Below are 22,745 nucleotides of genomic sequence, written 5' to 3'. Positions count from 1 at the left end.
GAAACGAGATGGGAGATACCCAGTCTTTCTCTCTTGTTTTGCGTATTTTCTCTGTGGTGCCCTCTTCAACCAAACTGCATTCAATATTTCAGTGCACCTATCTGGGAGCCTCTTGTGTCAGTAAGAAACCAAAGCTGGTGACGTCTCCTTCCCTGAGGCTTTGGACTTGAAGCCTCAGCTTCTGCATGTGAACCATGACAGCAGAAAGATATATTCTCTGGGCACAGAGGCCCATTCAACCCTCACTAGATATGCAGTTCTGTTATTCTTTTATAATAGTTTTCCACCAGAGACTGAAACTGTTTTAGTCTCCAATGTATCCCCTGCTTTGGAGCAGCACTTGGCTTATACTTGACACTCAACATCTGCTTAGTGGTTGAACAAATTCTGTCTCTATACCAGGCCATAATGTTCTTTGAAAGTGCATATATTTAAAAGTGAGCCCTAGAATGCTGAGTTTGAGAGTCAGGCCAATTTTTGAGAATGCAATTCAATTCCACATCCATTTATTGAGCAATTACAATGTCCCAGACACTGTGCTGTATCTCACATGTCCGTGTGAAGAGATCACCAAACAGGCTTTGTGTGAGCAACATGGCTGTTTATTTCACCTGGGTGCAGGTAGGCTGAGTTCGAAAAAGGAGTCAGCAAAGGGTGGTGGGATTATCCTTAGTTCGTATAGGTTTTGGGATAGGCGATGGAGTTAAGAGCAATGTTTTGGGGTCAGGGGGTGGATCTCACAAAGTACATTCTCAAGGGTGGGGAGAATCACAAAGAACCTTCTTAAGGGTGAGGGAGATTACAAAGTACATTGATCAGTTAGGGTGGGGCAGAAACAAATCACCGTGGTGGGATGTCATCAGTTAAGGCTATTTTCACTTCTGTGGATCTTCAGTTGCTTCAGGCCATCTGGATGTATGCGTGTAGGTCACTGGGGATATGATGGCTTAGCTTGGGCTCAGAGGCCTGACATGCTGGATATGGGGGTTTCATCTAGGAATAAGACACAGCCAGGGGTTTCAGGCAGCTCATAGAGGATGAAGGTAGGAAGTGGCAGGAAAGGTGGGACAGTGCAACACAGTAGCTGTGTAGCAGTGTTATTGGTGCAAGGCATGAAGTGCTGACACAGGGGAGAGGAGGGGGCAACTAACTGTGGGTTTTCCGGGGAGGTCAGTGGGCTGGCAGGGTTCAGCTGCACAGACCCCGAGTTCCTCAGTGGACTTTTGGAGCACTGAGGATGCCTTCTTCATCTCTCTTGGGTGGAGATGAAACTTCTTTTAGTTTCATCTTTCACCTTAAAGACAAGTAGAATCTTGAATTAGAATACTTGAGAGAGAAAGAGCTGTGAGAAACATTCAGTCTCCTGGATTTCCATCTTCCTTTTCGTAGCGGAAACTTCAACCTAAATCTTACCAGGACACCCATTTTGTAACATGGATCCAACCAGAGTCTCTCTGACAGCTTGAAATCCCTGATCTAGGCCAACTCTCATTTTTCAGCTGAGAATAACGACCCCTAAATTCCCAGAGCACACGAGTGGCAACTTTGCAGTGGCCGCGGGTCTGAGTCCAGGGCCCTCGCCCTGCGCCCGGGTGTGGGCGGCTCAGGTTGAGAGCCTGTGGGACAGCCCGTCCCGCCTGAGATTAACCATCAGATGGGAAAAACAATTACATTTTGCACAGGCCAGATCTGCTCGTCCCATTCTCCCTCCCTGCAGGCGATGTCAAAACACGAGGGCAGGATCCTGCTTCTTCTCACGTTTTAAAAACATACAGTGGACTTGTGTTTACAATACTGCCAAGGGATATGACGCGGAACGGCAGAGCGCACCGCCCCCTTGAAGGAGGCACCCTCTCCTCGCCGGGGCTCTCTCCTTCCACCACCACAGCGCTCTCCTTTGGGCTCCAGTTCAGAGATTCTTGCCAGGGGATGTCGCTGAGCTTCAGGACTTAAACAATACTATATGTTGTGCAGACAAGCAGCACCAATAACGATCTGCCCCTCGGATCAGAGCCACGGCTGTCTGGTCACCCAGCCTGGGATTCTTCCGGTGGGGAAAGCAGGTTAGGCCTCAGAATTCCAGTTCCAGACCCCGTTTTGTGCTTCTGTGGGACTTACACATGGGCTTTTTAGTTTTCTTGGCCTCGGCTTCCCCATTGGAGAAATGGCAGAGCTATGAAGCTTTGAGCTCATCCACTGGTTTTCATATTTGTGTGTGTTGCAGTGAGATTTCTTTTTGAAATGGAGTCATGCAGGCAAATTTAAAATATAAAATTGATGAAAGCCAAACTTTCTGGGGAAGGCAGGAGGAGAGGTCTGGGTTACCATCCCTTCTACTCTGGGGGCTCTTCACATTCTCTGTGGATTTATTGGGTCCTCAGAACATGGTTGAATAGATGAGCTTTCAGATCCTTCTGGCTCAAACATTCTGTGATCCCATAAACATGCTATAAATGCTAAGTCACAGTTGTGATTGTAAAAATATGTGTGTGTGTGTGTGTGTGTGTGAGAGAGAGAGAGAGATTACAGATTACAATTGGGCATTTTATTTTGATCAAGACATTGTATTTTTAACTTACTTTTTTTAATTATAAAGGTAAGGCATATTGATTCTTAGAAATCAGATTTCAATTGCTCTTCTGAATTGAAATTATGTTGAAATGTGCCTCTGCCACTTACAGGACTTTCCAGGTTAAATGAGTGCAGCTTAAAAGACAAATGGGTGAGTCCACTTGGCTTTGCTGTTTGGGAGATGATCATTTTTTCTTTCATCTGTGCATTCCTTAACAGTAAACAAATCATGTCTGTGTACTGTGACCCAGTTGATTCTTAAAACCAAAGGGAAAAGAAAAGAGATAAAGGAAGTGTGTTTCAGAGAGAGAGAGAGAGAGTGAGAGAAACAGAGAGAGAGAGAGAGAGTGAGAGAAACAGAGAGAGAGAGAGAGAGAGAGAGAGAGAATGCCAGAGATCACACAGTGAGGAAGGGAGGAGTCCAGATGAAACCCCTCAGGTGGCTTCCATCTGAGACAACGAATCCTTCCCTCACTGCTGCTTGGATTCCTTTTCTTTCTCTTCAATTTTCTTTTGTTTTGCTGCAATGCTGGGCAGGAGCTTTGTGTTTTCATCTTGACCTGGATTGCCACCTCTACCCCAAATTTATTCCTACACCAATTCCCTGTCCTCAGTTCTCCAGTTCACGTCTCAGACTTTTAGAGTCCAGGAGTAGAGCAGCTTTGAAAGCAAATTCACTGTAGGATAAATGATGAATGTGGTCATTGGCACTCAACACCAATACCACCCTTCTTATGTGTGCCATCCTGCACTACAGGGATATAAAGAATTACACTTCCCAGACTCCCTTGCAGCTAGAGTGTGAGCTATGTTTCAGTTAGTAGATACACTCGTTTGACATTTGGAAGGTGGAAGTGAAGCAGCAGCTCCATGTAATTGATGGCAAATCAAACACAAGTCAAGAAAGCTTTCTACTTCCCCTTTAAAGTTTATGAATGGACCCTTTGAAGTCAATTCCTTGAACAACCATCCTCTGCCATACACATGATCTCACTGACTTTCCTGAGTTTCAATTACTTGCCAAGCTGTAAAGTGGAAGTAAGAAGAATACCTACTTCTAGGGACTTTGAATGTCAAATGAGATTATGCCAGGGAAGTAGTCACATGTGGTTGACAGTATAGAAGCTGAGATATTTAGTTCCTTTTTCACTTCTTTGCTCCAGGCCTTGGCACACCTTACCCAGGGATCCAGTCCCTGCCTGAAGTAAACTTAAAGCCAATACTGGAACAGTGTTTCCCAAACTGTTCCACAGAAAACATGTTACCATCTCCTCAGATACTAGGGTTCTAAGCACACAGTTTGGGAAACATTATCCAAGAATATTATTCCCAGAGAGAACCTTAGAGATCTTTTAATTTACAATCCCTTATTATAGGGAGACTGAGGCCCCAGCAAGGAAAATGACCTTTGTAAGGTAACCTAACACGCAACTTGTAGGAGCATCCTGGTCTTCTAATTTTTGAGTCAAACGTCAGGTGCAGTGGCTCACTCCTATAATCCCAGCACTTTGGGAGGCTGAGGGCGGAGAATCACTTGAGGCCAGGAGTTTGAGACCAGCCTTTACAACAGAGTGAGACCTTGTCTCTAGAAAAAAAAAAAAAAATCAAATAATTAGCCAGGCATGGTAATGTGTACCTGTAGTCCCAACTACTCAGTAGGTTGAGGTTGGGAGGATCTCTTAAGCCCAGGAGGTTGAGGCTGCAGTGAGCTATGAACATGCCACTATCCTGTAGCCTGGGCAACAGAACAAGATCCTGTTTCAAAAAAAAAAAAAAAAAAAGAAATTAAGGTCGAGAGGAAAAGTTACCAAATTTCTCTGAGGCTTAAATTTCCTATCTGTAAGATGGTTATAATAATGCCTGTTCTTCCTACCTCATGTGGGATAAGTGACAATAAAATGTTATTGTGAAAGTGCTTTAGAATATATAAATATATGGGGGGAGAGAGAAGAGCCATCCCCCCACACACAAGCACATTTCAAAAGGCTTTATGCAAAAGTACGGCTTTGTTAATGATCTGCATTTCATTTTGATTCATTAATTAATTAACCACAGTTTTACTGAGCACCAGGCAGTTGCTATTTCAGTGCTGGCCATAAGTGGAGAACAAGAGAGACATGTGGCCACCTTCATGAGCTGATAATCTGAATGAGGTGGAGCTGGATGGCAGAGGAAGAGACAAAGAGGACAAATATACAACAGATAAACAAGAGAATGTTGGAAAGTGCTGAGTGCTCTGAAGAAGTGAAGTAGGGTGTTGCAATCAAGAGAGATGTGGCGATTTCAGACCAGGTGGTCAGGACGGCCTCTCTGAGTGGGACCTTACATTGGTCTTAGAAGCAGATGGGAGGGTCTAGGAGCAGAGCAGTTCAGGCAGATGGAGAGCTGGAACAGAGGCTCCAGGTGAGGCAGCAGTGGTGTCAGTTGAGATCCTATAGGGAAAAGAACCCCACATCGCCAAAGGCCATGTAGCCCAGGGCAAGTGGCGCGGAGAAAAGGAAATAGGTAGCAGCTTGGAGATCTACGTTCTAATCCTAGCTTTGCCACAAAGTAGCTGGGTTGCCTTGGACATGCCATAATATAGCCCTGGCCTCAGTTTCCTTGTCTGTCAAATGGGAATACAAATCCTGTCCTTTCCCAGAGGTATGCTATGAGGGGGCATGGAGTAGGTGTGACCTGCCTGAAACACCACCCAGCTCCCATGTGTAGTGATAAAAGCCAATCTGTCTCAGTCCCCTCCAGGAGTCTGTGCTGGAGGGATGAGGGGCCTCCAGGCCATCCACTGACATGCACAATGCAAGCCCTGTGCTGGCCCCATGGACAACAGGCGCATGAGAGAGGGTCTGCTTTTTCTTTTCATGGACTTGAGACTTCAAGCCTTTGGACTGAGTGCCAACAATAATTCATCAGGAACGCTTTACAACTCAGCATTACAAAACCTGTTAGGAGACAGATCGCCCACAGGACAGCCTTTGAGAAGGAAATGTGTTCAGGGCTGGTGACCTCAAGATGATTAATGATTTTTAACAGAGTGAACTCTATCCTCCCCCTCCCATGTACTGTGTTCGCACTCCCTGCCTCCTCTGACTTGTTTGCAGGAGAAAGGGGAGGGGGAGAGGGAGGAGGGGAGGGGAAGGAATGGGTGGGAACAGGGGATGCTTGAAGGCAAAGCCCACCAATCATAAGGAAAATGCAGGAACAAGAGAACTCTGTCAGAAATGCAGAAATGTCTTATTGTTATTGTTTTACTTTTTAAAAATTTATTTATTTTTTGCAAACACAGCAATGGAGGCTTTATATCTTGAGATCTGTGTAATGTGTCACAACTCCAGTAAGCTTTTTTTGTGTTAGGCTTTTTGCACAGTGCCTTGTGCTTTCAGCCATTGTTATTATTATTATCACCTCTCCATCCCCACGGACACAAACCTTGATGTTATTGAATATGGGATGTGTTGGAAAAGGTAATCATGATTTTACTTTTTGATTTTTAAAGTCATGGTAACTTGATTTTTATGTTATTAGATTTAAAAAATTACAACAGTGATATATGCAGTTTTAACAAACCAAAAATACAGAATTATTGGAAGAAAATTTCTAATCTTTCCCTATACCCTTGTTTAGTCCTAAACCCCTGAGATCATCAATATCAAATCAGGGCAATCCTTTGTAGTACTGTATACATATTAATCCAGAGTGATGTCCTCATACATGATCCTATAGAACATGGATGTTAAAACCAAGAATAATGGCAGGCCTATACAACTTTGAGGGAAAAGCAAATTTATGATGATAAGAAGATGATAGCTAATATTTATTGACTATTTATATTAAAGATACTCTTACATTAACAGTATTTTTTAGAGTACCTTTATATTACAGGTACTCTGTTCTAGTGCATTACATGTGTTATTTAGATAATAATTACTGTTTATTGGTTACTTACATTAAGGGTACTCTGTTCTATTGCATTACATGTGTTACTTAATCCTCATAATAGCTATTGAAGGTATTTAGAAATATTCTTCCCACTTCACAGATGAGGAAACTGAGCTATGCAGTCAGCTTGGAAGTTGGAGAACCAGGATTGGAGTTCAGGAGGTCTCACTCTCAGCCCTGTGCTCTGCTGGACGAGCTTTTCTTAGTTGTAAGTCTTTCTTATATAATCTTTCCTAAAACTCTGTTTACCTCCCTGAATGTCTGCTTGCAAGTCTTTACAGACAGCAAAGTAAATGAGAGGGTAGCAAGTGAGTGATTAAGGATGAAGGTTCCGCTCCCCCATACCCTCTGTGATGGCTACTTCCTCTGTGGGTTCTCATTCTGGGTGAGACTCAGTTTCATGAACACGTATATTTTTCTCCTCCTAGAACTGTTTGTAAAGTCTCATTAACTGTAAAACCACTTCTTGATATTTTGCCTGACTTTCAGGTGCTTCAGCAACATCCAAACAAGTTTGAGAACCACTCAACTTGACCCTGAGATTTTGTATGAGGTGTGTCAAACTCACTTGTCAGCATGCATCTTGTGATTGTGTTATAAAAGCAGCCAAAAGATCAATATACAGCAAAATTTTTAAGAGCGCGTTATTTTTTTTAACCATTTATACTTTCAGTTTTTTTTTTAATTTTTTATTTTTTTCTTCCAACATTTATTTTAGGTTCAGGGGGTACATGTGCAGGTTTGTTACATGGGTAAATTACATATCATGGGGGTTTGGTGTACAGACTACTTCATCATACAGGTACCTGAGCATAGTACCCTATAGGTAGCTTTTTGATCCTCACCCCCCTTTTACTCTTCACTCTCAAAGAGGCTCCAGCTCATGACTGTAATCCCAGCACTTTGGGAGGCTGAGGCGGGTGGATCACGAGGTCAGGAGATTGAGACCATCCTGGCTAACACAGTGAAACCCCCTCTCTACTAAAAATAAAAAAAAATTAGCCAGGTGTGGTGGCGGGTACCTGTAGTCCCAGCTACTCGGGAGGCTGAGGCAGGAGAATGGCGTGAACCCAGGAGGCGGAGTTTGCAGTGAGCCGAAATCACGCCACTGCACTCCAACCTGGGCGACAGAGCGAGACTCCAACTCAAAAAAAAAAAAAAAAAAAAAAAAAAAAAAGGGATCCTATGTCTATTGTTCCTTTCTTTGTGTCCACGGTACTCAATATTTAGCACCCATTTATAAGTGAGCGTGTGGTATTTGGTTTTCTGTTCCTGTGTTAATTTTAGGATAATCCTGCTGCATCCATGTTGCTGCAAAGGACATGGTTTTGTTCTTTTTTATGGCTGCATGGTATTTCATGGTGTATATGTACCACAGTTTCTTTATCCAGTCCACGGTTGATGGGCATCTAGACTGATTTCATGTCTTTGCTATTGTGAATAGAAGAGCACATGATTTTGAGTTAGGATCTTGTTAAAATCATACCTCTTCCAGGTAGTAATTATGTGACATTGGGACTCAGTTTCCTCACCTGTAAATTGGAAATAATTGCACCATTTATTTTATAGGGTTGGAATCAGGATTATTGGAAAAAAATGTCTGTGAGTAAAACACTTAACACAGGGTGTGGCATGTAGCAAGGACTTAATGCATAGTAGCTGCTGTCAATGAAATCAATAATTTATGATACCTGCTCACATTCTTTCCCTCATCTTCACTAATCCATTTGGAAGAACCATCATCTGAAACTCATTGATAGTTTCACTTTAGACTGAGTTGATATTACATGACCTTTTACAAGTTTTACAGACCTCAATGCAACTTGGCAGACATTATGGAAAAGGAAAACTGGGCAACTTGTAAAGCACATCATTTGTATACTTTTTAATTGGGGAGCCAGAAGCTAGGAGAGAGGCATGGAGATGCTTTCTGACAGCCATCAGAAGGAGCCACTCAGACGACAGCTTGACGGGTTACTCTCACATTGGCCAGATCCTGTGAAATGGATCAGTTGAGGTGGGAGCCTTAGTTTAGTTGTTGGATGAGATGTGTTTGTTCTAAAATAAAATTACTAGGCTGGGCCACCCTTTGGAGGATACAAAAGTTCAACCTAAGTCTTAAACATGCACGTTCAGTCTCTGCAGAATAAAGGGCTGTGGGTGAATGAGAGTTTGAACTCAGTTTTCATGGTTTTCGGGGAGACCTATCCAGGTTACTCTGGTAATGGGAGGTTTATTTTAAGGAACTCACAGTGGACAGACTTTCACAGGAATGCTAGTTTAGCCAAATAAGCAAGATGTTCTTGATCGCACAGTCCTATCAGTAAAAATATTGAGACTGCATGCTAATATACATCTGTGTGTGTATGTGTACACTTAATTATAAATTATGTACTATTATAATGTACAATGTAGCTATTATCATTAATTAATATCTCAAAGCGCATTATCCAGGAGTGAGGTCCATCATTAATGATAGAGGGTCTAACTGTATGTTTCAAATAGTCTTTGTATCAGTTTTTTGGGGGGGCTGTCATAACAAAGTATCACAAATTGAATGGCTTAACCAACAGAAATTTATGAAGAAAGGCAGACCCTGCTGGTGGGCTGGAAAGGGATGAGTTGTAGCTGTTTGCCACAGGTATGGTTGCAACTGAGGTGAAGGGAGCAAATGCAGGCACCAGAGTTATCTCTTGGAGAGGTCCACCTTTAGTGCATCTTTTTCCTTCATTCCTACCTCTGCTGCTTTGGTAATGCATTCATCTTGTATCTCTTGGAGAGGTCCATCTTTAGTCCATCTTTTTCCTTCATTCCTACCTCTGCTGCTTTGGTAATGCATTCATCTTGTATCTCTTGGTCCCTTCCAGCTGGTGTCTCTATCTCTAGGATTCATGTCCCACTCAGCAGGTTGAGTGATTTTTTTTTTCTAAAACAGAGTCCACCACACTAGTCCCTTCTCTTTTGGTGTCCAGTTGTCTGTAGGAGTGGGGCAGCCACAGAGATGACAATCATATGGGCTACTGCTCAGATATGCCAAGCTGGGGATTAGCTTACTTTCCTGAGAGCTAAGAAAGAAAGCACATCAGAATGCAAGTGCAAACAATAACATTTTCTGAAGGATGGCCTCAAATATGCTCCCTTATAAAATAAAATAAAAGTAAGAGAAAAGCCAACATGGCTGACTAGATGTAACCAGGAAGTACCCCCTCCCACCAAGAGACAAGACCATGGAAAAGAACAGTACACTCTGAGCAGATCTTTGGAAGGAAGGCATTGAGAGTAGATGGAGGGAGGACACAGACCCTGGGCTGAAGGAAGAGGAAGCTGGAAACTGCACAAAGTTGCTGAGTACCAGAACTTGTTCCTGGCCCCAAGTGTCTCCTGGGGAAGAGGTGAATTAAGTAGGCATGGAGTGGCCCATTCTCACCACAGATCTCTGCAATTACAGCTGCAGAAGACTTCATAATCTCCATAGACATTTGAGTTGACAGGGAGAGCTTCTTGGAGAATAAGCAAGAACAGGACTCCAAGCCTGTGTGGAGCCCAGTGTTTGGAGTGGGCATGGCTGCAGTGGAGCATAGCCAGGGATGCCCATTCCTCAAGGTTTGCCATGCTATTCTAGGTGGCTTTGGCCTTTGTTGACTGTCAGACATGGACGAAACAGGGCTATCTTGCCTGTGGGTAAGACCAGTTTGATCTGAGCACCCTCTATCTGCTGGCCCCTCCCAGGGTCCCTGTGATTGACCACACCTGCATGCAGTACAGCCTCAGCTGCCCAACGGGGGTGCTTCCCAATGGCCATCTCCATAGCATCTTCACCAGCAAACTCTACCTAACCATCAGAGAGCTTTGACAGAGACACCCCTGCTGGCATGTGCTCACCTGCAGCTTCCCCCACTCCTTTGCCAGTGTGCGTAGATCTTGCCACCACTATCCTGCCCCTGCCTTCACAAACATGAATGCAGAGACCCCACAGTACTGTGGCCCTGTTGCTGTTGGTGTGTGCATCCAAGCATGGATCTTGCTGTCGCTAACTCCAACAAAGCACTTTTGCTGGCACTCCCCATCAGAGTGTTGTTGCCAGTGAACTGGAAATAACTTGGCCCCTCCTTGCTCAACTACAAGGGGCTAGAGAACAAAGCCTTGGGCCTGGTCCCAGTTCTCCAGAGTTAGAGCATGCAGTCCAGGAGTACTGAGCTGAGCCCTGGCCTCCTGAAATCATCCAGAAACAATGGCAGTTGACTGAACTTAAATTATACCACAGTCACACCCTCAAGGGCTTAAAAAATTATAAAAGGGAAAAGCCCCATCCAAAGGAAAGCAACTTCAAAGATTAAAGGAACATCAGCCCACACAGAGCAGAAAGAATCAGTGCAAGAACTCTGGCAACTCAAAAGGCCTGAGTGCCTTCTTTTCTCCAAATGAGTATACTAGCTCCCCAGCAATGGTTCTTAAACAGACTGAAATGGCTGGAAGGACAGATGTATAATTCAGAATTTGGATGACAATGAAGATCATTGAGATTCAGGAGAAAGTTGATATCCAATCCAAGGAATCTAAGGATTCCAGTAAAATTATAGAAGAGGTGAAAGATGAAGTAGCATTTTAAGAAAAAACCAAACTGATCTGATAGAGTTGAATTACTCACTGTAAGAATTTCATACTCTAACCATAATTAATAGCAGAATAGACCAAGCTCAAGAAATAATCTCAGAACTCAAAGACCAGTTCTGCAAATTAACTCAGTCAGAAAAAAAGGAAAAAAAAAAAGAATGAACAAAACATCAAAGAAATATGAGATTACATTAAGAGACCAAACCTGTGACTCACTGGTGTCCCTGAAAGAGAGGGAAAGAGGGCAAGCAACTTGGAAAACATATTTGAGGATATTGCTCATAAAAATTTCCCCAACCTCACTAGGGAGGTCAACATTCTAATTCAGGAAATTCAGAGAAACCCTGCAAGGTACTAGAAAAGATGACATCCCCAAGACACTTAGTCATCAGATTCTTCAAGGTCCATGCAACAGAAAAACTACTGAAGGCTGCTAGAAAGGCCTATATTCAGCATTCTTAAAGAAAAGACTCTAACCAAGAGTTTCACATCCAGCCAAGAACACTACATAAGAAACCTGAGTGTCTTTCTCCTTAGCTTCATAAGCTAAGGAGAAATAAAATCCTTTACAGACAATCAAGTACTAAGGGAATTCATTGCCACCAGACCTTTCTTACAAGAGATCCTTGAGGGTGTTCTAAACATGGAAATGAAAGACTATTGCCAGCCACAACAGAAACACACTTAAGTACATAGACCATTGACACTATAAAGCTACTACACAATGAAGTCTATGTAACAACCAGCTAACATGATGACAGGATCAAATTCACACATGTAAATATTAACCTTTAACAAACATTGGCTACCCTGCCTGCCCCCACACTTAAAAGACAGAAAAACTGGCAAATTGGATAAAGAAGCAAGACCTAACTGTATGCTGTCTTCAAGAGACCCATTTTACATGGGTGATGACACTCATAGGCTCAAAATAAAGGTATGAAGAAAAATCTATCAAGCAAACAGAAAACAGAAAAAAGCAGGAGTTGCTATTCTTATTTCAGACAAAACAGATTTTAAACCAACAGTAATAAAAAAAGGACAACGAATAGCATTACATAAAGATAAAGGGTCCAATTCAACAAGAAAACTTAGCTATTCTAAGTGTATATGCACCCAACATTTGAGCACTCAGATTACTCAGATTAATAAAACAAGTTTTTCGGGACCTGTGAAGAGACTTAGATAACCATACAATAATAGTGGGAGATATCCACACCACACAGACATTATTAGACAGATCACTGAGGCAGAAAACTAATAAAGACATTCTAGACCTAAGCTCAACACTTGACCAAATGGACCTAAGAGATATCTATAGAACTTTCCATCCAACAACAACAACAAAATAATACATTCTTCTCATTTATACATGGCATATACTCTAAAATCAATCACACATTTGGCCATAAAACAGTTCTCAACAAATTCATACCAACCACAATATCAGACCACAGTGCAGTAAAAATAGAACTCAATACTAAGAAGATCTCTCAAAACTATACAATTACATGGAAATTAAACAATCTGTTCCTAAATGACTTTTAGGTAAATAATAAAATTAAGGCAGAAATCTAGAAATTCTTTCAAACTAATGAAAAAAAAAAAAAAAAAAAACAACAAAGTAAACATTGCCAGAATCTCTGGGACACAGCTAAAGTAGTGTGAAGAGGAAAGTTTCTAGTGGTAAATATTAACATCAAGATCTCAAATTAATAATCTAACATCATATCTAGAGGAATTAGAGAAACAAGAGTAAAACAACCCCAAAGCAAGCAGAAGACAAGAAATAACCAAAACCAGAGCTGAATTGAATGAAATTGAGGTGTGATAAGTCACACAAAAGATCAGCCTGGTGTGGTGGCTTATACCTGTAATCCCAGCACTTTGGGAGGCTGAGGTGGGCAGATCATGAGGTCAGGAGATGGAGACCATACTGGCTAACATGGTGAAACCCTGTCTCTACTAAAAATACAAAAACTTAGCCGGGCATGGTGGCAGGCACCTGTAGTCCCAGCTACTCGGGAGGCTGAGGCAGGAGAATGGTGTGAACCCAGGAGACGGAGCTTGCAGTGAGCTGAGATCGTGCCATGGCACTCCAGGCTGGGAGACAGAGTGAGACTCCATCTCAAAAAACAAAAACAAAAAAGCATGCAAAAGATCAATGAAACCCAAAATCGGTTTTCTGAAGGAATAAATAAAATTGATAGACCACTAACTAGACTAATAAAGTAAAAAAGAGAGAAGATCCAAATAATCACAATCAGAAATGACAAGGGAGACATTACTACTGATCCCATAGAAATACAAAACCCCCTCAGGGACTATTACGAACTAGAAAACCTAAAAGAAATGGCTAAACTCCTGGAAACATAAAACCTCCTAAGATTGAACCAGGAAGAAATTGAAGCATTGAATAGATCAATAATGAGTTCAAAAATTGAATCAGTAATAAAAAACTTATCAACGAGAAAAATTCCTGAACCAGATAGATTCACAGCCAAATTCTACCACATGTATAAGGAAGAGCTGGTACCATTTCTATTGAAACTATTCCCAAAAGTTGAGGAGGAGGAAAGTCCTCCCTAACTCATTTTATGAGGTCACATCATTCTGATACCAAAACCTGGCAGAGACACAATGAAAAAAGAAAACCTCAGGCCAATATTCCAAATGAACGTAGATGAAAAACTTCAACAAATTACTAGCAAATCAAATATAGCAGCACATCAAGAAGCTAATCCACCATGATTCAAGTCGGCTTTATTCCTAGGATGCAAGGTTGGTTCAACATACACAAATCAAAAAAATATAATTCATCACATAAACAGAACCAAAACCAAAAACCATATGATCATCTTAAAATATACAGAAAAGGTTTTTGATAAAATTCAATATCCTTTCATGTTAAAAACCTTCAACAAACTAGGCATTGAAGGAACATACCTCAAAGTAATAAGAAACATACGTGAAAAACCTACAGCCAACATCATATAGAATGGGCAAAAGATGGAAACATTCCCCTTGAGTACAAGAACAAGACAAGAATGCCAACTCTCACTACTCATATTCAACACACTACTGGAAGTTCTAGTCAGAGCAATCAGGTAAGAGAAAGAAATAAAAGGCAGCCAAATAGGAAGAGAGAAAGTCAAACTATTTCTCTTCCCAGATGATATGATTCTATATCTAGAAAATCCCATTGTCTCTGCCCAAAGCCTCCTAGATCTGATACACAACTTCGGCAAAGTTTCAGAACACAAAATCAATGTACAAATATCAGTAGCATTTCCATACAACAATAATATCCAAGTTGAAAGCCAAATCAAGAATGCAATCCCATTTATGATAGCTGCGAAAAGAATAAAATACCCAAGAATACAACTGACCAGGGAAGTGAAACATCTCCATAATAAGAATTACAAAACATTGCTCAAAGGAATCAGAGATGACACAAATAAATGAAAAAATATTCCATGCTCATGTATAGGAAGAGTCAATATTTTTAAAATGGCCATAGTTTCCAAAGGAATTTACAGATTCAGTGTTATTCCTTTTAAACTACCGATGATATCCTTCACAGAATTAGAAAAAAAACTATTTAAAAATTCATATGGAATGAAAAAGGAGCCTGAATAGCCAAGGCAATCCTAACCAAAAAGAACAAAGCTTAAAGCATCACATTACCCAACTTAAAACTATACTAAAAGGCTACAGTAAGCAAAACAGCATGGTACAAAAACAGACACATAGGCCAGTGGAACAGGTTAGAGAACCCATAAATAAAATCACACACCTTCAGCTACTGATCTTTGACAAAGTTGACAATAATAAGCAATGGGGAAAGAACTCCCTATTCAATAAATGATGCCAGGGTAATTGGCTAGTTAAATGCAGAAGACTGAAACTAGATCCCTTCCTTTCACCATATACAAAAATTAATTAAGATTAATTACTTAAATGTAAAACCTAAAGCTAAAAACCCTAGAAAACTAGGAAATGCCATTCTGGACATAGGCTTTAACAAATATCTCATGACAAAGACTCCCAAAGCAATTACAAAACAAAAATTGACAAGTGAGACCTAAAGAGCTTCTGTACAGCAAAATAAACTATCAACACTGTAAAGAAACAACATAGAGAATAGAAGAAAATATTTGTAAACTATGTATCTGGCATAGGTCTAATATGCAGAATTTATAAGAAACTCAAACAAATTAATGAGTAAAAAACAGCCTCATTAAGAAGCAGACATGGGACATAAACAGACATTTCTCAAAAGAAGACATACACGAGGCCAACAAACATATGAAAAAATGCTTCAGCATTACTAATCACTGGGAAATGCAAATTGAAACCACAATGAGATGTCGTCTCACAACAGTCAGAATGGCTGTTATTAAAAAGGCAAAAAATAACAGTGGCAAGGTTGTGAAGAAAAGGGAACGCTCATTTTCCTCATATTGAGGCATAGGATCTGTGGAATCTTTCTCAGTTCAAGCATTCTGATTTATAACTGTTTTAAATTTAGTGAAATCTTTCTAATCTTAGATTCCACGTACTTAATGTTTCTTACCTCCCGTCAATTCATCAGAGAGCTTTTAGGAAAAGATCTGTAGCAGGGATCCTAAGTTGTCAAGGAGAATGTTTTATAACATTAAATAATGATGATACATTAACTATGATATTTTACAGAATCAGGAAATATTTAGCTTATGTAAATGAGTGGAAACATAGACAAAGATTTTTGTAGAAGCCACTTGATAGTGTTATTTATCATCTGGAAAAACCAAAAGTCCCCTACAAGTCCAACTTTAAGGAATGGTTGGGTAAGTTTCTAATATATGAATTAACTAAAACTGAGCATCTGCTCAGTGCTGGCCATGTCCTTGGTATGATTGCTTTTGGAATGTTTTATTTTGGAATTCATCTTCCATCAGTGGAGCAGCCCAAGCAGCCATGTGGAAATGACCAAGGGTATCATTTAGTACAGATACCCTTCCAGGGTCTCATGGTTTTGTGAGAGCAACATCAAGTGAACAGAGACAAGTTTCCCAAGTGGGGAAGCATGCAATATTATGGGGCATCTTTCCCAGATGTCAAGGTGGGAGAGGCAAAACTTGTGGGATCAGGGAAGATTTCCAGAGGAAATGCAGGCACTTGTATTTTAGACAGAGAGAAGAGCTTCTGCAAAGGCCCCCTGGGAAAGGTGAACTTAGGCATTTTGGAAACAGAAAGATCCTCATGTGGCTGTAGTGCAGACTATGGTGTTTTGGAATCATAATGGATGGTGCTATAATGGTAACCATGATAAAATATTTTGATTTCTCCTGTGAGAAATGGGGAAGCACTGAAAGTTTCTCGTTTTTTCCCCTCCCATGAGGAAAGAAAACCATATTTGTGAAAAACTTTCAAGGATAAAAGAAAATAAATATGGTAGGATATTAAAACAACAAAGAGATTACATAATTCTGTATCTACTGTGATCTGTTTTATGTAAGGATAAAAAATACGCATGAGAAAAAGCCTGAGGAAAATAATGGCAAATGACAGCAGTGGTCTCCTCTGAGTGGTGGGAAAATGAGTCACTTTTCTTTCTATGCTTTTGCTGTTTCTTACACTGTCTAACTTTTCTTTTTCTTTTTATTTTTTTTTTAGACATAGTTTTGCTCTTGTTGCCCAGGCTGGAGTGCAATGGTGTGATCTCAGCTCACTACAACCTCTGCCTCCCGGGTTCAAGTGATTCTCCTGCCTCAGCCTCCCAAGTAGTTGGGACTACAGGTGTCTACCGCCATGCCAGGCTAACTTTTGTATTTTTGGTAGAGACAGGGTTTCACCATGTTGGCCAGAATGGTCTCGAACTCCTCACCTCAAGTGATCTGTCTATCTTGGCCTCCCAAAGTGCTGGGATTATAGGCATAAGCCACCATGCCCAGCCTGTTATACTGTCTAAATTTTCTACTGTATGCACATATGATTTGGGGTGTCAGAAAAATATAGAAAAAATATCTTGAGGTTGATGAAAGATAAATGCTATCCACGAGTTTGTGGAGCCTCTGGGTGGCCTGGTTTTGGACCCATCCTGAACTGACTTTCTCTTGGGGCTTTTCCCCCAGGCAGAGTGGGGGCTGAAATGTGCCTTCCCTCTGTGTCTTGACCAGGGCTCTGCTATATGTCTGAACACAAGCCTCACTCCTGCCTAAAGAAAACGAGAGATTTAGACAGACCTGAGAGATCTAGTGAGGGATGGTTACGGAGTGTGGGGAATTCAGGGAGAGGTTGGCATGAACAGTTACACTGCTGAGGAGAGCTCAGTCTCTGTGGGCGCCACTGAATAAAGAAGAAAGAAAGAGAGGTGGGCCCTGACACAGAGTAATGGGCAGGAATGATCCAGAAACAAGATAAGGACACAGAGAGGAACAGAGGAAGGAGAGGGACAAGGAGAGAAAGAGGCAGAACTAAATAGAGAGGTAACACATCAAGATGTGTGCATTAAACGTGTGCATTTTTTTTTTTTGGTATACGGACTCTACCTCCATAAAGCTAAAAAAAAGGATCATAGATGAGAACATAACACGCAAAACTGTGAAACTTTTAACGAAAACACAGGAGAAAATTTTTATAACCTTGGGTTTGTGATTTGTTTTTAAATACAATACCAAAAGCAAAGTCAATGAAAGAAAAAAATAAATTGAATGTTACAAAAAATAAAAACTTCTGCTCTAAAAGAGGTGGTGCTTGAGGGTGGGAGGGCAAGAAAGAAAGACAGTGAAAGGATAGAAACATAAGAGAGACAGAGATGAACAGAGGAGGGAGTTATAAGGCCATGGAGAAAGAGAGGCAAAGATGGAAGCAAAAGAGGCAGCAAGACAGGTGCTGACTGGCAACAACAGGATTAGAAAGGCAAGAGCTTTGGACACAGAGACACTGTAACCAAGAGCAGAGGACGGAAGAGCTGGAGAGTAGGGTAGATGCTCAGAACCAGAGATGATCTGGAGACACAGAGAGATGGAGATAGAGATAGGGCTGGCAAGAGAGGCAAGGATGGGATGATGTTGAGCAAAGAACGTTTTTGCAAGACACATTAGAGCAGTGGTCCTCAACCTTTTTGGCACCCAGGACCTGTTTCATGGAAGACGATTTATTCATGGATGGTGCAGGTGGGGATGGTTTTGGGATGAAACTGTTCCACCTCAAATTATCAGGCATTAGTTAGATTCTCACAAGGAGCATGCAACCTAGATCCCTCACATGCACAGTTCACAGTGGGGTTCATGCTTCTATGAGAATCTAATGCCTTCTGTGATCTGAGGAGAGGTGGAGCTCAGGCAGTAATGCAGTAATGCTTGCTCACCTGCTGCTCGCCTCCTGCTGTGTAGCTCAGTTCCTAACAGGCCACAGACCGGTACCGGTCCACAGCCCAGGGGTTGGGGAACCCTGCATTAGAGGCCTTTGTTTTCTGTGTCTGCATGGTAGCTACGAGCAAGCATGTTTCAAAGACATGCAGACATGCAAAGGGCTTGTACTGAAACTCATTTCTTTCCTAGTGGCACCCTCAAAATGTTAGCAATATTATAATAAGATGAAGAAACTATTTGTATAGCCATTTATGATTTATGCATCTCTTTAATTTCATCATTGTTTTACTCAATCTTTTAATTAGATTTTTAATGCTCATTTTACTTATGGAAACTGAGGCTCAGAGAGGCTAAGCACTTTGTCCAGGTGGCATAACTAGCAAAGAACTGAGCAGCAATGAAAACCCCAGCTGTCTGTTCTCCTAATTAAGGGCGTTGGTGGCTATTTCATCTTCCTGTCTATTGTCAATACTTTAGTGAGCTGGGTGCATAGGGGCTTCTGAAAACAATTGAATGCATCAGTAGTCATTAAACACCAACTGTGTGCAAAGGTATTGGGGAGGTAGTAATTCAGTGCTAATCAAGATTTGATTTCTATCCTCAAAAAGCTTATGGGAAAACTAAATTAATGAAAATACACAAAAGTAACTCAGCTGTCCCTTGGGACTTCAGGTAGACTTAGTTTGAACATCCAGTCTTTTTGGTGGTGAGAATCCAGAGCGTTTTCTTGAAATTTCTGCAAATTCTTGATCATCTTTCTCATGGCCTCCTCTGTTTCTGTTCCTGCAACTCTGGGTACCATCTGGGATTGGATCTGGGCCAGTTGGGAAACAGACCTTGGCTCCTTTGCCATTTTATTTATTAAAAAATATCTACTCGTATGGGTACATTTTGTGGGTTTAGTAACTTTAAGAAATATTTGAGAGTAAAGGATAAGAATTCTGGTTTTTAGCACCCAGCTTTTCCCACCTTGTAGGCTTCCGACGTTAGGTCTGATGTTTTCTAAATCACCCACCCCAGACAGGTCTACACCCCATTGTACATGGCTCCTCTAGTGTAAAAGGTTCAAGCTCACTTCACTTGAACCTCAACCTCACCTGGCTGGCCTAACCTTCCCCAGATCTCCTGATATTGAGGGAAATGCATTTTCCCATATTTCATTACACATGAAACAGTCAGAGACCCACCAAGGTATCAGTGATGAGGTCACTGTGAGGCAAAAGGAAATGAGGATGATGGGAGCCAGTGGGGCAGGAACACTGGAGGAGGTGGCGCCAGAGATGAGTTTCTCGAGAGCTCCGGAGGTCTCAGAAGGGAGGCAGAATGTGCTTCTTAGGATGTGCGGGCTGCTGGGACAATACCCAACCCATGCTCTACTTTCTCTGTGTCATTAGATCCTGGCTGGAGGGTAAAAGCTGCAACTCTTACTCAGTCCTGGCCTAGAGACTTTTCTCTCCCTGAGCAGTTGGCTGGGAATGGTAGGAGGTGGCAAGGAAGCTTGCATTTGTCTATCTGGAGGGTCTGGGCTTTCTCTGGTTTTTTCTTTTTTTTTTTTTTGAGCCAAAGTCTCACTATGTCGCCTAGGCTGCAATGTAATGGTGCAATCTCAGCTCACTGCAACCTCCGTCTCCCGGGTTCAAGCAATTCTCCTGCCTCAGCCTCCTGAGTAGCTGGGATTACAGGCACCTGCCATCACACCCATCTAATTTTTGTACTTTTAGTAGAGACTAGGTTTCTCCGGGTTGGCCAGGCTGGTCTCGAACTCTTGACCTTGGATGATCTACCCGCCTTGGCCTCCCAAAGTGCTGGGATTACAGGCGTGAGCCACCGTGCCTGGCTGAGCTCTCTCTTACTTACTTACTTTCACTTTCAGAACTAAGAAATCAGTCTCTCCCCAGACTAAGACAGAAAGGCAAATGTGTTCGTGTCACATCTGTTTCCAGCTGCCTTTCAGCATAGCTCATCCTTTTACACAGTCGATGGCTTGATATTTACCAAATGCAACAATGCATGCAGCCCTGAATGGAAAACACAACAGCCTGATTCCCTGTCTCCAGGGCCTCCTTCCTGGGAGGGTATGATCTCACTCGGGGACCCTTGAAGTCCTTGGGCATGTCTGTCTTCTGTGTGCAGCCAAGTGAGTTTTTTGTTAACATGTGTGAAAAATGTTCCTGAAATATGTCCGGAGGCTTTCCACTGACTTCTGCTAACACAGGTGTTATGTCTTCTGGCCCGAGTCAAATCCACAAGTTTACATTTTAATTTTTCAGTCATTCATTTTGATATATGCTTAATATTCATCAGTCGTAAGTGAGTTTTAAAAATAGGACCCTTGAAAAGAGAGGGAGGAGAAAAACATACAGGCAAGAGTGCTGGGTTAGAGTCCAAAGACCTGGGCCCTGAGCTCCTCCCCAGCCTCATCCTACATGTAACAACTTGGGCACCTCGATTTTGCTGACCTCCATATCCACATCTGTGAACTGTGGATAACAATAATCTCCTGTTATTGCATTTACAGGCTACTTGCTGATGTACTTGAAAGTGCTTTGAAAACTTTAATATATGAGACAAATGATACTTGTTAAGCACTTTGTGCCAGGAAATATGGGAAGCATCTTGCAGAAACTATTTAATTGAATTCCACAATAACTGTATGTGGTAGGTACTATTAGTTCTATACAGGTGAGGAAACTGAGACTTTGGGAGATTCAGCAAATTATCCAGGATCATACATTTTACTAAGAAAATATTAATATAACCCTTCTAATCCTTTAGCGCATCAGTTTTTATCTTTCCTCCCTTTTTTCCTCTTGTTTTTCTTATTCTCTTCCTCTTTCTTCTCCTTTTTTTCTTCTCATTCTTTTTTTCTTCCACCACCATCTACTTCTTTTTCTTATTCCTCTGCTGCTGCCCTCCCCTTGTCTTCTTCCTCTGCTGCTGCCCTCCTTCCTTGTCTGTGTCCCTCTCCTCCCTCTACTCCTCCTTCTTTTTCTTCTTCCTCCGTTTTACTTCCTCCTCCCTCCTTTTAAAGTGTGTAGGGGGTCGGGTGCAGTGGCTCACGCCTGTAATCCCAGCCCTTTGGGAGGCCGAGGCGGGCAGATCACAAGGTCAGGAGTTTGAGATCAGCCTGGTCAACATGGTGAAACCTTGTCTCTACTAAAAATACAAAAATTAGCCAGGTGTGGTGGTGAGCACCTGTAATCCGAGCCACTTGGGAGGCAGAGGCAGAGGCAGAAGAATTGCTTGAACCCAGGAGGTGGAGGGTGCAGTGAGCTGAGATCATGCCACTGCACTCCAGCCTGGTCAACAAGTGCAAGACTCTATATATTAAAAAAAAAAAAAAAAAAAAAGGAGTGTATAGGGAAGTGTGATAATCTTTAGAGCTGTTTACCAAATGCTTCTCCTCATGGTAAATGTGTACTTCCTGGTCCTTTTTGAAATCAGCTATGGCCATGACTTGCTTTAGCCAATACAATTTGAACAGAAGTGGCCTGTGTCCCTTCTGGGCAGAAGTTTAAAAATTCAGTGCAGATTTTGCACATTCCCTTTTCACGTTTGCAAGCATGGATCTAGGTGAAGCATCCCTCAACTTAGATCGTTGAGTGATTAGGATGACAGAGCCCTCTTTCCATTTCCTCCCATATCTACCTGCACTGGAGGTGGGCATAAAGGCAAAATATTAATGTGTTTGTACCTCAGAGATTTTGTGGCTGTTTGTTACTGCAGCATAACTGAGGCCATCCTGACTGATAGGAGAAGCAAACCTGCTTGGACAAGCAATAACTGGGAAAAGGATGGATTGTAATAGGAATAGTACTGGTTGGAGTGGGAGTCCCAGATTTGTCAACTTATGTGGTGAACTTGGGCATCTCAATTTATTATATTGGAAATCAAGGAGGGATAGATCTCTATTTCTCAGTCATGCTCTGGAGACAGAGCTCTTGAAGGTCCTATTATTCCTAGCAGAATTCAGGAGTTATTGTGTTAAATGATAAATAACTGTTCATGATATTCTGCTAAGTCTCATTTATCTAAAATGAAATAAAGACAGGAGACAAACATTAAATATGGTAGAAAAATGCTTTTTAGGAAAACTTAAATTCAGTAATTATTAATATACTTATTTAATTCCCCCTAACTCAAACCACACTACCTACAGACTAGGAAGATTTTATGAATTTTTAGATTTCCTACTGGAACACCTTGCCTAGCACCAAGACAGAAGCATTTTGCGGGGCTGTGATTCAAGAATTTCCAGACTATATG

At 41.7% G+C, this 22,745-nt stretch overlaps 1 long non-coding RNA gene across 1 annotated transcript in view; it reads left to right on the top strand.

Moving 5' to 3' along the window:
• The first annotated feature begins 1,871 nt into the window (after window positions 1–1,871).
• LOC144340966 (uncharacterized) overlaps window positions 1,872–22,745 on the top strand; it is a 30,965-nt gene continuing 10,091 nt past the window's right edge. Inside the window, exons 1-2 of the long non-coding RNA XR_013417501.1 lie at window positions 1,872–2,063; window positions 6,608–6,715. This is a non-coding gene — a long non-coding RNA (uncharacterized LOC144340966). The remainder of the gene's footprint in view (window positions 2,064–6,607; window positions 6,716–22,745) is intronic.

This window comes from Macaca mulatta, chromosome 5 (genome assembly GCF_049350105.2).
Source record: "Macaca mulatta isolate MMU2019108-1 chromosome 5, T2T-MMU8v2.0, whole genome shotgun sequence".
Taxonomy (NCBI): Eukaryota; Metazoa; Chordata; class Mammalia; order Primates; family Cercopithecidae; genus Macaca; species Macaca mulatta.
This window is presented reverse-complemented; position numbering and strand designations above follow the sequence as displayed.